Source organism: Esox lucius, chromosome 2 (assembly GCF_011004845.1).
Source record: "Esox lucius isolate fEsoLuc1 chromosome 2, fEsoLuc1.pri, whole genome shotgun sequence".
Lineage (NCBI taxonomy): Eukaryota > Metazoa > Chordata > Actinopteri > Esociformes > Esocidae > Esox > Esox lucius.
In genome coordinates this window covers 27,978,496-27,995,552 of record NC_047570.1, presented here as the reverse complement: position 1 = coordinate 27,995,552, position 17,057 = coordinate 27,978,496, and the positions used below count along the sequence as shown (strand labels likewise).

General features: G+C 40.8%; 1 long non-coding RNA gene across 1 annotated transcript; it reads right to left on the bottom strand.

Annotated features, from left to right (window-relative positions):
• Nucleotides 1–3,281: 3,281 nt before the first annotated feature.
• On the bottom strand, nt 3,282–14,807 carry LOC109616602. Its single transcript, XR_002197798.2, has 3 exons — nt 14,742–14,807; nt 3,896–4,161; nt 3,282–3,523 (listed from the first exon to the last, which is right to left on the bottom strand). It is a non-coding gene; the product is annotated as an uncharacterized LOC109616602 (long non-coding RNA).
• Nucleotides 14,808–17,057: the final 2,250 nt, after the last annotated feature.

The window sequence follows — 17,057 nt, the reverse complement described above, 5'->3', positions numbered from 1 at the left end:
ACACTTTTAATAATAACAATAATAGATTTTATTTGGGGGACGCCTTTCAAGACACTCAAGGACATCTTACATGTGGAATGGGCCTACAAACAATGAAGTACAAGACATAAAGACAAATGATTAGTGCCTTAAAACATTTAAAACAGATAGCAGAGAACCAGATAAAAAAGAGAGATAATATTATTATTGAAGCCAAAAAGGGTTAGGATATGACAAATCAATCTGAATGATATTTGAAGGAGGTTCCTTACATAAAACTGGTACAAAGAGTGTCATTCCAATGTAAGTTATTCTGGTCAAAAAGACAGAAAGCAAATAGTAACACCTTTGTCTTTCTGATATACTCCATCTATACCACTCGATTATCTGCTGCTTCCGGTGAAGGTTACGATATGTCTTTCCCATTTATTTTAACCATGCACTGCCACTGCATAGCAAGAATTTCCGCAATTTGCTTCCACCTAGTGGACGTAACCTGAATTAAAGCAACAGTGCATTGCTTTCAATCTGAATAACAGTACAGAATGCCTCCATCATCAAGCAAATGCTTTTTGAAATGTATAGAACCACTCTTTAGTTGTAAATAAAATGACATTGAATGTTTTATTTTAGAATATATATATACAGACCACTGCATATATAAGAGACCACTGCATCCAAAAAAGTTGAAAAGGAAAGGTTTGAGTGAGGAACAGAAGCATTCATTTTGCAGTGGTCTCTTAATTTTAACCTTTCTGTTCCTCACTCAAAATCTCTCTTTTTTACTTTTTTGGAAAGGAAAGAAAAAGGTGCAGTGGTCTCTTAATATTTTCCGGGGCAGTATATACATTGGGAAGAACAAGTATTTGATACACTGCCGATTTTGCAGGTTTTCCCACTTACAAAGCATGTAAAGGTCTGTCATTTTTATCATAGGTACTCTTCAACTGTGAGTGACAGAATCTAAAACAAAAATCCAGAAAATCACACTGTATAATTTTTAAGTAATTAATTTGCATTTTATTGCATGACATAAGTATTTGATACATCAGAAAAGCAGAACTTAATATTTGGTACAGAAACCTTTGTTTGCAATTACAGAGATCATACGTTTCCTGTAGTTCTTGACCAGGTTTGCACACACTGCAGGAGGGATTTTTGCCCACTCCTCCATACAGACCTTCTCCAGATCCTTCAGGTTTCGGGGCTGTCGCTGGACAATACGGACTTTCAGCTCCCTCCAAATATTTTCTATTGGGTTCAGGTCTGGAGACTGGCTAGGCTACTCCAGGACCTTGAGATGCTTCTTACGGAGCCACTCCTTAGTTGCCCTGGCTGTGTGTTTCGGGTCGTTGTCATGCTGGAAGATCCAGCCACAAACCATCTTCGATGCTCTTACTTAGGGAAGACGATTGTTGGCCAAGATCTCGCGATACATGGCCCCATCCATCCTCCCCTCAATACGGTGCAGTCATCCTGTCCCCTTTTCAGAAAAGCATCCCCAAAGAATCATGTTTCCACCTCCATGCGGTTGGGATGGTGTTCTTGGGGTTATACTCATCCTTCTTCTTCCTCCAAACATGGCGAGTGGAGTGTAAACCAAAAAGCTCTATTTTTGTCTCATCAGACCACATGACTTTCTCCCATTCCTCCTCTGGATGATCCAGATGGTCATTGGCAAACTTCAGACAGGCCTGGACATGCGCCGGCTTGAGCAGTGGGACCTTGCGTGTGCTGCAGGATTTTAATCCATGACGGCGTAGTGTGTTACTAATGGTTTTCTTTGAGACTGTGATCCCAGCTCTCTTCAGGTCATTGACCAGGTCCTGCCGTGTAATTTGGCACTGATCCCTCACCTTCCTCATGATCATTGATGCCCCACGAGGTGAGATCATGCATGGAGCCCCAGACCGAGGGAGATTGACCGTCATCTTGAACTTCTTCCATTTTCTAATAATTGTTGCCTTCTCACCAAGCTGCTTGCCTATTGTCATGTAGCCCATCTCAGCCTTGTGCAGGTCTACAATTTTATCCCTGATGTCCTTACACAGCTCTCAGGTCTTGGCCATTGGGGAGAGGTCGGAGTCTGTTTGATTGAGCGTGTGGACAGGTGTCTTTTATACAGGTAACGAGTTCAAACAGGTGCAGTTAATACAGGTAATGAGTGGAGAACAGGAGGGTTTCTTAAAGAAAACTAACAGGTCTGTGAGAGCTAGACCACTGAACCACTCGGGGGCCCTGAGAAACCTGTTTGGCTCAGCTATGTTAAGAGACTGCGGTTGTCTCTGAGAAGAGGATCAGCGGAGACATGACTCTGATCTGACTCTCAAAGACTAGACAACCAACAGTTATTGTGGACAACAAACCTGTCAGAAGTGATTTATTTCCCTGTGCTGGGAAGTGCAGAAGCATGCCAACCAGAGATAACACGGTGAAGTGAGTGTGATATTCGGCCTGCAGAGAGACATACAGTAGTACCAGATCAGTCATTTTCGTGGCCTTTAATGGACGGCATTGTGTGTGTACACCATAACCCCTGCACAAAGCTCCAGCAGAGTCTGTATGTGTACAGTTTATGGAAGCTAGAGACAGTGAATCCAGGGAAGAATAATTTATTGTTGTGATTGTATTACTTTTGCTGCAGACTTAAATTGATATATCTAATGTCCTAATGATAAGTTACTTAGGGACCTCCTTTCACCAAGTACAAATCTGAAAATGTGCACATGTACTTTATATTTGTACAAATATTCTATAAAAAATTGTTTTGTATTTCTTCCAAATGTCTTGCTCTCCAATTCATAATTTTAGCCTTGTCTCATTACAAAAAGATCAAATCAGGTTCAGTTGAGTATGAAATTAAAACAAGCTTTAATCTAACCTCTTATTGAGCAAAGAAAAGAAAAAAAAAACATCACCTAGAAATAATGACCTTATTCAAAAACATGCAGTATACAGTCCTTGGCACTTCATAAACAAAGGACTGATCTCCCCTATCAGAGCCATTATTAAGAAAATAAGTTGTAGCTGTGGAAGAGAACACGTGGGCACAATGAGAAGGATAGCTCAAGAGAGGAACAAATCTTCCAAAATTATAGTTTGCAGAGAATTGCAGCGGGTGGTTACATCTTGCGGAACAAAGTACGATTAGACCCCACCTCCATGCCAAGACGTTGTTTGGAAAGGTTGCCAGATGAAAGCCTCTGCTGTCGCCAAACCAGAAATGTAATCACCTTAAGTTTGTCAAAAGTCATTGGAACTTTAATTGGAACAAGGCTCTATAGTCTGATCAGACTAAAATATAGCCTTTTGGCAGCATACACCAGAGGAGTGTTTTCTGTAAAAATTCAGACGTACAGAAAACAACCTGATACACGCAGTGAAGCATGGTGGTGGATCCCAACTTGTCCCTCCTGAGATTCAGTGCTGAGCTGTGAATTCGACTGAATCATTCAAATTCCAAGAGACCATCCTATCCCGGAGGAGTACGAAATCCCAGAAACCACCAGGAAGGGCACACCAGCAGATGTACCTATTGCGGCAGCTGAACAAAAATTTAAAATCACACCACCTGAACAGTTTAATTTCCCATGCTGTGACCCTCAGCAGTCAACCATCTGTCCCAAAGAGACTCATAAGACTAATCTCACCATTTCAAGCCACTTCCAAACTGTCATCTGTTAATTAAACGGCAGGATTATACTGCAGACAAAACTCTGTATTTGGTCCTCACATGTTATCTAGCAGTAACAGCACCACTACAGCGTCAGCACACTCCTGAGTATTTGTAAATACACTTAGGGTTTAAAAGTGATTTGGATTATCACAATGCTTGCACAACACGAATGGATTCGTCTGCACATCCTAGAACGAATTAGCTGACTAACAAACAAGATTGATATTGCAGGCTACTGACCGGATGTAGGAAATCACCCGAGCAACAAGGCAGCGGAGACCAGGCAGCGCTGTCTGACATCCACCCATCATCCACCTCAGGTGGAGCAGATCCAATATGCACCAGCCTCTGGATCCGGTCTGGTGAATGAAGTTGAGTGAGCTGTTGAGATTAATGTTCCTGATGGTCATCAGAGATTTGATGAGGGTTCTCAGGATAGGAAGTGGATGACACTTCTGATGGAGGTGAAGGTGGAGAAGGTAGGAGTGTAGTAGTCACTGGAGAGTCTGTTGAGTAGAAAGAAATAATTTGTATACATTTTTTACAGAGGAGAGTTGTTGGTATCCAGAGAAAACTCATTATTATCACCATGACAGGGATCAAATCTATACTTTCAGTGACATGGAGGGAAATGCAATGTTTGAAACTCGGTTGAGTCTCAGGAGGCTGAAATCCAGTCATAAGAAAACTTGGTTAAAACTTGGTAATGATTTCGTCAATTTCAAATGTAATTCCAACCATTGACCAACAGGTGGAGACAAACACCAGCTAAAAGCCACTGCAGACCTAATTAATTTCAATTTCATGTCTGAGTATTACAGGCATGAGCCTGAATCAATTAATCAGATCAGTCTTCTCCAGTCATCTGTATTGATTATACCAGATGTTTATTTTAAATGGAAGAGTCATTTGGGGCTGACACAGCTGTACCCTCCATGCCACGACAAGACCAATAACCATCAGGGCTGGATTCATTTGTCCACACAAACTGTTTTAGTTTTGACATCGTTTATCAAACTGATGAAATGGGGAGGGAGCTATAAGAATATATATATTTGTTTAATTTAATATTGGAGTCATTCTTATACGTATATACAATATCTCACCAAACTGAGTACACCCCTCACATTTTTTAAAATATTTAATTATACCTTTTCATGTGACAACACTGAAGAAATGACACTTTGCTACAATGTAAAGTAGTGAGTGTACAGCTTGTATAACAGTGTAAATTTGCTGTCCCCTCAAAATAACTCAACAGACAGCCATTAATGTCTAAACCGCTGACAACAAAAGTGAGTACACCCTTAAGGGATAATGTCCAAATTGGCCCCAATTAGCCATTTTCCCTCCCTGGTGTCATGTGACCCGTTAGTGTTACAAGGTCTCAGGTGTGAATGGGGAGCAGGTGTGTTAAATTTGGTGTCATCGCTCTCAAACAGCCTCATACTGGTCACTGGAAGTTCAACATGGCACCTCCTGGCAAACAACTCTCTGTGGATCTGAAAAAAAGAATTGTTGCTTTACATAAAGATGGCCTAGGCTATAAGAAGATTGCCAAGACCCTGAAACTGAGCTGCAGCACGGTGGCCAAGACCATACAACGGTTTAACAGGATAGGTACCCCTCAGAACAGGCCTTGCCATGGTCGACCAAAGAAGTTAAATGCACGTGACCAGCGTCATATCCAGATATTGTTTTTGGGAAATAGATGTATGAGTGCTGCCAGCTTTGCTGCAGAGGTTGAAGGGGTGAGGGGTCAGCCTGTCAGTGCTCAGACCATACACAGCACACTGCATCAAATTGGTCTGCATGGCTGTCATCCCAGAAGGAAGCCTCTTCTAAAGATGATGCACAAGAAAGCCTGCAAACAGTTTGCTGAAGACAAGCAGACTAAGTACATGGATTACTGGAACCATGTCCTGTGGTCTGATGAGAGCAAGATAAACGTAATAGGTTCAGATGGTGTCAAACGTGTGAGGCAGCAACCAGATGAGGAGTACAAAGACAAGTGTGTCTTGCCTACAGTCAAGCATGGTGGTGGGAGTGTCATGGTCTTGGGCTGCATTAGTGCTGCCGGCACTGGGGAGCTACAGTTCATTGAGGGAACCATGAATGCCCACATGTACTGTGACATACTGAAGCAGAGCATGATACCCTCCCTTCAGAGACTGGGCCGACATGATAACGACCCAAAACATACCTCCAAGACGACAATTGCCTTGCTAAAGAAGCTGAGGTTAAAGGTGATGGACTGGCCAAGCATGTCTCCAGACCTAAACTCTATTGAGCATCTGTGGGGCATCCTCAAACGGAAGGTGGAGGAGCGGAATGACTGATGTCATCATGGAGGCGTGGAAGAGTACTCTAGTGGCAACCTGTGAAGCTCTGCTGAACACCATGTCCAAGAGGGTTAAGGCAGTGCTGGAAAATTATTGTCACTTTGGGCCCAATTTGGACATTTTCCCTTAGGGATGTACTCCCTTTTGTTGCCAGCGTGTGTTATGTTATTTTGAGGGGACAGCAAATGTACACTGTTATACAAGCTGTACACTAACTACTTTACATTGTAGCAAAGTGTCATTTCTTCAGTGTTCTCACATGAAAAGGTATAATCAACTATTTAAAAACATTTGAGGTGTTTATTTATATATATATATATATATATATATATATATATATATATAAACATACATATTTGTTTGATGAATGCAACTTAAATAACTGCACAGCAGAATAACAATATATCTAGATGTGGAATGGATTGTAGTTTATTTAAAATATATACTGTATAAATGATTAACCTCCCTCTTCTTTATCCCCCCTCAATATCAAACTGAATCTACAACCCTGGGTCATCAAACCGACTACCAACAGATTCATAACAGATGGAGATAGCGGTAAGTCTTCCGCCTAGCCATCCACGCCAAGCCTTTCTGCATTTTTCCACACTGGTCTTCCAACCAGGAAGTCACGTTGGTCAAGCAGCGTGATGGCACTCTCACTCACTGCCCTGATGACCTCAGTTAGCTTTGCAAGCTCTCCAACTGCCTAACGAAGTTGCTCTAGCACAATGAGACCAGGAGATCCCAGCTTCTGATGGCATCACGCTCCTCAAGCATTGCTGGGCCATTTGGGGCTTACCAAGTAACGGCATGTTAAAGGCTTCAACCTAGACTGTGGTGGTTAGCTATGTGTTAGAAAATGTCTTGGACTGCTGGAGTGGAAGAGTAGGAGAGCTATCAGTATGGCCTTTCTACTAAATTCATGAGACACACAAAGAAACACACAGAAACACACAGATACACAGACACAAAGCATATAAACACACACAAAGCATTGAGCTTTGTAAGCACCAGTACATCACTGCATCTGTCAGCCCATCTAACAGACTTTCATTCAAGGTATGCATTCCCATTTATTTCTACAAACAGCAAAGCAGATGAAGGTGTATACAGTATATAAATATATAAACACAAAGAGTTTTGTAAAGTAATCGATCAAATCACTGGACAGCGCTGTTTCTCCACACTGACATCCTCGATATGAGGCTCATACATCTGTAATTAGAACAACAATTGGCATGCAGAAATTAGTTTCTATGGAAATCAATGAGGTCTGAGAGGAGTTGAAAAAAACGTCTTGGTAAAAACAGCCATGTAGGTAGAATTTGCTCTCTGTGTGTTGTTAATCATCATCAGGACAGAATTTATCGTAGGAGAGAGAGAGAGAGAGAGAGAGAGAGAGAGAGAGAGAGAAAGAGTGTGTGTGAGTATGTATGTATGTGGGGACAGTGAGTTTGTCATTCTTCACATGTATGTACACATTTTTATAACTTCAGAGACCTCCCCCCTTATCTCTCTCTTCCACTCTCCCACAACCACCCCCCCCTCTCGTGGTCACAGAGATCTAAATAATTATTTGTCATGCCAGTTATGAAGTGGTCTTTGACTCTGAAGTCCTGCTACACTATGATTCTATGAGAGTTTCATATTTTCACAATCCTATCAAATATTAAGAGCAGGTTAAGAGCAGCTGCTGGCTATGATCCAGATACTGAGGATGTAGCATTTAAACCAGGGCCGCCGGACAGCCTGACACCAGGGGCCGGCTAACAAAAGATCCACATGAAACAGCCAACAGTAGAGAAGAGCAGAGTTGAGAGAGAAGTGAGAGGTAGGAGTCAGTTGCCAAAGGAAAGGAGATGAGGAGAGGATGGGATAAAGAAGAGGAGTCAGCTTGTCTCTCAAGGGCAAAGGCCAGAGTGCCCACTAGCATTCGTTACACCAGCTTCTTGCTAATGATGTTTCCCACTACTGGGAGTTCAACTTCTTACTGCCCGACAGAGAGTGACTGATTCCCAGAGTAGGCGCATGTGTGTTCCCTGCATGGGTTTCAGCATTCATGTGCGTATTTTTTGTCTGTGTGTGCTTGTATGTGTGTTTGTGTGTGCGGTGCCACAGGAAACCCTCAGCCAGTGTTTTGTGGTGCGCCCTTCTCTTACTTTTTTATTTTGTCCTAGCACTAAAACTCTTTCTCCAACACATCTCCTCATAATGGGGTACCATTGTGTTACAGCCTTTGTAAAACATCAGACACTACTGACACTAACTTCTAAAAGTTTGTAAAGTGAAGTGAGTTTGGTGTCTGGTTAACTTCAGCTGAATGTAGACTGAAATACAGAGCCACTTTCTCTTAAGTCAAAGGAATAATTCACCCAAATGAATAAATTAGACATTAAAGTCCTCACTCTGTAGTCAGTCCATGACAAGATATTAGAGAAATCCATTGCTTGGTTTTAGTTCCCTGGCAAGGTTTTCAAATTCTAATGCTTTAGAAGGCGAGGCAAATGTCTCATCCAAGATAAGAAACTGATATGTAATATTTTGAATTTGGGTGAACTATCCCTTTAACTACATTTTTTTGTCTGTATGTCTGCCAGGGCTAAAGGTATTCGTTTTGAAAATTTATCTTTGTTCTGACAGTGCATTTATTAGACTGGAAAATTAACTCTCCGCCCATGCTACTATTGAGGAGTAGAGTGCTAAAACTACTTTTACGATCTGACTAGTCTGAGTGTGTAATGTGTCCAGGCTTGTGTATGTGTGCATGTGTGGTTTGTATTGTCAGGCGTGAATGTTTGTGTATTCTTTTGGGAGTTTTAGGGCTCTTTAACCCTGATGACACTGTTGAATGTTAACATTACCCTTAAGCTAGTCTCATTGTACCCAAAGGGCTGTGTATGTTGTTTTATTTATTCCACAGAAAAACACTGAAAAAACATCATATTTCTGTCATTCACTCTTTCCTCAGCGGGTCATATGAAAAATAACTATGTGAACAGGAAACAGAGAGTTTAGTATCACCTAGTATGTCTCAGTCACAGAGACTGACCACACATGTTCGTGACAGCTGTGTGTATGTTTCAGAGGTCGGAAACTGACAGGGTACCAAGCTGTTCAACAAAGACATGCAACACACATTCAGAGAGTCCAGGCCACGTCTATGTGTGGGACCATTGAATGGAGAATGAGATGATGAACGTCATTTAGTCTCATGAATAATTAATGTAATGGATGGTAGCAGCTCAATGCATTATTTAACCCCCTACAACTAGCCTGACCAAGCGCACTCATTTTAGATGTACTTCATTTGGTGGGGGAGTGGAAGCCTTTCAAACACTGGAGGAATGGAAATCTTACACTACGGCTTTATTTAAATGGCTCCTTAGTTTACTGGCCATGCAGGTGTCTGGCAGGAGCTTTACTTTGTAACATGAACTGAAGCTTGTAGCATACATGGTAGAGTTAGCTTGTATCATGTATTGTAGCTTGTAGATGGTAGATTTTGCTTGTATCATGTATTACTAGCTTGCAGGATGTATTGTAGCTTATAGCATGCACGTTATAGCTTGCAGCATGTAGTTTGTATCATACAGGGTAGCTTTAGCTTGCGGCATATATTGTAGCTTGTAGAATACATCGTAGCTTTAGCTTGCAGCATGTATTGCACAGTGTCTTCTGCTAATATTGGCACCCTTGGTAAATATGAGCAAAACAGGCTGTGGAAAATTTTTCTTTGCTGTATTTCCTATTGGTATTTCATTCAAAATATTCATAAAAATCAAACCTTTAAGTAGTAAACTTGCAAAGTAAAATGAGTGAGACAATATGAAATAGAACCTCATTACATATTTTAAGACTCAGAGCTGTTATATTGGCAAAGGGAGATCGCACAAAGTATTAAATGAAAGGGTGTAAATTATTTTATTTTAAGATAATAAGTAATTTTTTCTACAATTCTTTTACTTTAATTAAGATTTAAATTCTTGTTAATAATTTCAGTGAAAGATCCAATTCTAAAGATTCAACAGTTAATAAAAATTACAACCTGTTTTTCCCAATGTTAGTGAAGGACGCTGAAGCTTCATTGTACACTCTCAGAAATAAATGCACAGTTAGGGGACATTTTTACATATTTTTATACATAAGTGTGAAGTTACAGATAAGTACATGTAAGTAAATGTACAGAAAAGTAATAAACCAAAGAAAGCACCCTGAAACCAACAATTGCTTTTTAAAATCAGCACTTTTAATTCTAGGCATTAGTTATTAGCACAAGAGATTCCTGGTGCATATGCTGTAGTTTTAGCTTTTTCCCCCCGATTACTGTACATTGCAATTGTTTTACTTATTATATATTGAATGGATGCTTTCCCTAAACTTGCACAATGTTCTCTAAATAGTAATAATTAAACAAATAGAAAACGTGTGCAAACAACAAAGGGTTTTATGAAGTGGATATAGTGACGTGTTTTAATAAGCTGTTTTACTCTTAAGTTTGAAAAGTGCTATTCTAAACTGTTCTGATGAATAAGAAATAATAAAGAAAACAATTTAAAAAAATATGGAAAAGAAAATGTATTTAGCAATAAAAAGATAACTCCATTACATTTTATTCGTTAATTTCCGGTGCCAATTAAATTGAGACATGTTTTTTGGAAAGAATATTCATTAATTACACATTTCTTTCTTTGAACAATTCTACTTAAATTTGAAGGCTAGATTTATCCAGAATTGTTCTGAGTATAAAATCAAGCTCACAAATAAACAGCAATCTTTTCATAGACTTTTTGTTCCTTCTTTTTGGGATCCAGTAATTCTGGAGGGCATTGTATGACCAACATGATCCTTCACAAAGACCTGCAGAATTCTCAGGGACCCTTCACACCCCAATCACGTGCTGTTCACTCGCCTACAGCCTTTGAGCCAGGTACTTTACTGAAACACAGGGTCTCGTACGAAGAGGCTCGGAGAGACTTTCTATCTGCAAACCATCAGAATGCTGAACACTGCTCTGACTACCTACACTGACTGTTCATCTTGGCACAAATGCTCTCACACACGTGTGACTAGACACACACACCGTGTAAGTATTTCTGTACACGTTCTGTGGTAATTAGTACAGACACGGTTCAATTGTTTTTATTATAATCTACATTATCTATTTTGAATCATATTTATTGAATTTGTATTGGTTTCTCTAGCCTTGTCAAGCAGGAACTTTTAATAATGTTCCTTCTGCATACTGTGCCCATGACTATTAAAAACATGACACATCATCCAGGCTATCGATGGCCTGTCACTGGCATGTGCCCTTTACCCTCTGCTGCTCAGGGAGACTGATGAGGATCAATGGCTGCTCCTCTCACCCACAGGAGACAGAAGCACAGAATCACACAGACGTCAACACTCAGACGTTCATGTGAGAGCCTCTACTGCAGGGACTCCAACAAGCAGGTTAATGGAAAGAGAGCCAGTGACTTTTGGATGTTAGCAAAGCAGCACTCCATTTTAACTCAGAAACTCCCTACAAAATGTTTTTTTTTTCTTTTTTCATCAAGACAAGTATGTAGGGGGGGGGGGGGCGGGGGGTAGTTCCAAGCATATCTTCATGCCCGCCACTTCAGGTTAATGGGACGGGGACAAGAGTCAGTGTGCGTCCCCAGGCACAGCATGCCCTCTGTCAGACAGTGACATTCAAAACAGAGTTACATCGATCTATGGGAGGGAGGGAGGAGTAAAGTGGAAGGAGGGTGTCAAGGGAAGGTAGAAGAGAGGAGGGAATGACAGTGTGGGGAGTGATAGAGGAGTTAAATAAAGGAATTATCTTTAGGGTTACAATACTATTTCCAAGCAATTCAAAGAACACAATCCCACTGTATGACAACTTCCAGATCACTGGCGATATACAAGTCTGTTTCTAAAAAAGTTGGCACACTGTGTAAAATGTCAAGTACAAAAGATTGCAATGATGCGCAAATCATTTGAACCCTATATTAATTAGAAAATAGTACAAAGATAACATATTGTTGTTATTGTTTCTTGAAAGGTATATATCCCACTTTGAATATGATGCCAGCAACACATTTCAAAAAAGCATGGAGAGGGGCAACAAAAGACTGGGTAAGACTAAAGAAAACATGGTGGAACATCTCACAACTAATTAGGTTAACTGGCAACAGGTCAGTAAGATGATTGGGTATAACAAGAGTTTTCCAGAGAGGAGTTTTCAGAAGTAAAGATGGGGAGTTGTTCATCACTCTGTGAGTGTACAATTGCAAAGAGTTTGGGGATCTCAATGCATTAAAAACAGACACGATTCTGTAGTGGACATCACTGCATGGGCTCAGGAACACTTCCGAAAACCATTGTCTGTGAACACAGTACGTCGCTGCATCCACAAATGCAAATTAAAACTCTACCATGCACAGAAGAAACCATATATAAATAAGATCCAGAAATCCTGCCACCCCAAGCTCATTTAAGATGGACGGAGTCGAAGTGTAACACTGTCCTGTGGTCTGACGTATCGACATTTTAAATTCGTTTTGAGAATCAAGGACGCTGCATCCCATCGGAATACAGAGCAGAGGGACCATCTCGGTTGTTATCAGCGCACAGTTCAAAAGCCAGCATCTGTGATTAGTGCACATGGCATGGGTGACTTGCAAATCTGTGAAGGCACCATTAATGCTGAGCAATATATCCAGGTTTCAGAGCAAAAATTTTTGCCTGGGTGAAGATCAAAACTACTGGAGCAAAGTGTTTTAGACAGATGATTCAAATTTTGGAGCTGTTTGGCCACGATGACAAGTGACAATTGGCCCGATGCCAACACTAATATGTACCAAAACCCAACGCCAACATTGTATTTGATACACTGCCAATTTTGCAGGTTTTCCCACTTACAAAGCATTTAGAAGTCTGTAATTTTTATCATAGGTACTCTTCAACTGTGAGTGATGGAAAAATCCAGAAAATCACATTGTATGATTTTTAAGTAATTAATTTGCATTTTAATGCATGACATAAGTATTTGATACATCAGAAAGGCAGAACTTAATATTTGGTACAGAAACCTTTACAGTAACAGAGATGATACGTTTCCTGTAGTTCTTGACCAGGTTTGCACACACTGCAGCAGGGATTTTGGCCCACTCCTCCATACAGACCTTCTCCAGATCCTTCAGGTTTCGGGCTGTCGCTGGGCAATACCGACTTTCAGCTCCCTCCAAAGATTTTCTATTGGGTTCAGGTCTGGAGACTGGCCAGGCCACTCCAGGACCTTGAGATGCTTCTTATGGAGCCACTCCTTAGTTGCCCTGGCTGTGTGTTTTTGGTCGTTGTCATGCTGGAAGACCCAGCCACGACCCATCTTCAATGCTCTTACTGAGGGAAGGAGGTTGTTGGCCAAGATCTTGCGATACATGGCCCCATCCATCCTCCCATCAATACGGTGCAGTCATCCTTTCCCCTTTGCAGAAAAGCATCCCCAAAGAATGATGTTTCCACCTCCATGCTTCACGGCTGGGATGGTGTTCTTGGGGATGTACTCATCCCTCTTCTTCCTCCAAACACGGCGAGTGGAGTTTAGACATGTTTTTTAAAAAGCTCTATTTTTTTTTCTCATCAGACCACATGACCTTCTCCCATTCCTCCTCTGGATCATCCAGATGGTCATTGGCAAACTTCAGATGGGCCTGGACATGTGGTGGCTTGAACAGGGGGACCTTGCGTGTGCTGCAGGATTTTAATCCATGATGGCGTAGTGTGTTACTAATGGTTTTCTTTGAGACTGTGGTCCAAGCTCTATTCAGGTCATTGACCAGGTCCTGCCGTGTAGTTCTGGGCTGATCCCTCACCTTCCTCATGATCATTGATGCCCCACAAAGTGAGATCTTGCAATAGTGCTCCAGACCGAGGGAGATTGACCGTCATCTTGAACTTCTTCCATTTTCTAATAATTGCGCCAACAGTGGTTGCCTTCTCACCAAGCTGCTTGCCTATTGTCCTGTAGCCCATCCCAGCCTTGTGCAGGTCTACAATTTTATCCCTGATATCTTTACACAGCTCTCTGGTCTTGGCCATTGTGGAAAGGTTGGAGTCTGTTTGATTGAGTGTGTGGACAGGTGTCTTTTATACAGGTAATCAGTTCAAACAGGTGCAGTTTAATACAGGTAATGAGTGGAGAACAGGAGGGCTTCTTAAAGAAAAACTAACAGGTCTGTGAGAGCCGGAATTCTTACTGGTTGGTAGGTGATCAAATACTTATGTCATGCAATAAAATGCAAATAAATTATTTAAAAATCATACAATTCTGTCTCTCACAGTTGAAGAGTGCATATGATAAAAATTACAGACCTCTACATGCTTTGTAATAGGAAAACCTGCAAAATCGGCAGTGTATCAAATACTTGTTCTCCCCACAGTGAATGCGGGTTGTGCATTCAAGAAAACCCTCAAATAACACAGTTGAATCAGTAATGTAAAGTAAAGTAGACAAACATCCTCTCAGTTGATGTAAAAGACAGAAAAATGGAAGACAAGAAACAACTACATGAAATAATTCCAGCCAAACAGGGCAACAGGGTGTGTTTTCTTTCTAATGCACTTTGAAATTGCTTTTTTGTAGATTTCTAAGAACAATATTTCAGTGTAATTTGTTAAATTAGATTACCTTCATCTGTCAACAATGTCTTAAGTGAAGCTTATATATCCATATGTCCAAATAAAAAGGTACTTACAATTTCACATGACTGTTATTCCTGTCCTGTGTAGAATGTCTGACAGTTCTGTTCATGAGCACACACACACACACACACACACACACACAAGCAACAACGAGTGGAAAAGAAGATGGAAGGAGGGGGGAGAAGAAAAGAGAGCGGTTAGGAGAAGAAAAGAGAGGAGAGGTTAGGAGAAGAAAAGAGAGGACATGAAATGTCAGAAGAACAGAGAAAAAGAGAGCAGTAGGGGTTAGAGAAAAAAAGAGTGTGTGAGAATAACCTGGAGGCAGTGACATTAACTGAGATATGGAGAGATCAGAAAGAGGAGAGGCGTTCGGAGTGCTGAATGAAATGTAGCTTTTCTCTGTGGTAATGGAAGGACACCTGACATTTATCTCCCCTCTTCTTTCCCTGCTTCTGACAGAGAGGTTCAGGATGAACAAGGATGTCCTCCCTTACAGCTTAGAGACCCAATAAATGTGTATGAGTGTGTGTGTGTGTTCATCTTTATTGTGTGCCTGCACAGGTGTGTATTTATCCTTTCTCTGTATGTTTACATATTTTACTGTTCCTTTCAGGACCAAATATCCCCACAAGGATAGTAAAATATTTATTGAAGGAGAACATTTTAATGTGTGGGAACATTTTAGTTGTCCCCATTAATAGAAAAACTATTTTCAGCTAAAAGTTTATGTTTAGGGTAATTGGGGTTAGTGGCTGTTGGTCAGGTTAAGGGTTAGTATTAGCATCTAGGAGCTAGTGTTAGGCTCAGAATTAGGGTTAGTGCTAGTGAACATAGTATTTGGAATTTGATTCAAGTAAGAGGTCCTCACAGGGATTTTTGAGTGATCCTCTTCAGTCTGTGCGCGATATAATTCAGCAGCCTGTAGTCATAGCAGCTCGTTAACGGGATTTGATTGCACAGCGCTGTGCTTGTGTGGAAGTTGTTATCAAATGAGTGTGTTTTATAACACTATATTTACTACTAATTATGTCAGCTTAACTAATAGCACATCACCTGAACTGTAGACACATGCTCTCTGTATGTTAATAGGCTAGTGAAGCTCCATCTGAAATGTAAACACGGGGATCTCCACTTTGGATGTCATCACCATCAACTAGTTCCTGATGTCCCCAACCTTACCATCTCTCCCTTCATTCGGTTTTCCAAAACGGGAAGGCCAGGTATGGATTTAGGTCTCTGTATGTTCACCGAAAACTATTTGTGTTAAAATGAACATTGTTTCAATGGTTATCGCTGTTTATTCATTCTGGAAAATGTATAAGTAGCTGCCGTGCGGATGAATCTGTCTGTGAGGAAGCTGTATCTGTAACGGTCTTTGTTTACAGAACTGTAGCTCAAGTCAGCTAGTAGACTCCGAGTTCCAAAAATAATGCCAGCAAGTTCTATTAGCTGCTGGTAAACTGACATGAATCTGTCTGTGAGGATGCTTTATCCTGCAACCGGTTTTCTTTACTAAACTATAGCCCACGCTAGCTAGTATAAACTAGTACTAGCTCAAACAAAAATGCCAACAAGTTATATTAGCTGCTGGTAAACCAGCACAAATCTGTCTGCGAAGTGGATTTATCTGGCAACCAGCTTTGTTCACTAAACTGTAGCCCATGCTAGCTAGTATAAACTACTAGCTCAAACAAAATGCAAACAAGTTTTATTAGCTGTTGGCAACAGATGGCCTTAACCTTCAAGCTCTTATCAAGCGGGCAGTTTTGGAAACCTTCCACATCCCCAAAGAAACTGGAAGAGGCAGAGGCCGGAGGGACCAAACGGACAAATCTCCATTCTGTTAGTAGGCATGTAATAGCTATTTGGATAATTCTGTCACAAGTACCATTCTGCGTGAATGGTATGGGTAGGTACTGAAATTATTACTAATACAGAGCATTGGTATGATTTTCATGCTGTTGGGAATGGCCATGTCAGTTACTTTCCCTGACATTTAGACAATTAGCTAGATTTAATTGTTTTAACAAAATAGGGGACTGCACATTCTCTAAACATTTTGATAAATGTCCGTAAATTGTGCTTGTTGCTAGCTAGTAAACTCCAATGAGGTCAGCCCTGCAGTGTTGCCAACTCCTCAGTAAGGAAAGTCGCTATTGGCTGTCCTAAAAGTCGCTAGAAGTCGCTAAATTATATCATCGCCTAATTAGCATATTTTCCCATCAGCATCATGAATGGATTTTTTTTTTTTTTTACATACAAAACTCTTGTTGGGGAAAATAATATACATGCATATATCAAATGTTGTCCATGTACAAGAAATAATCACCTGAGCAAAAAACAAAGAACAAATCAAAAAAGGGGGCGCT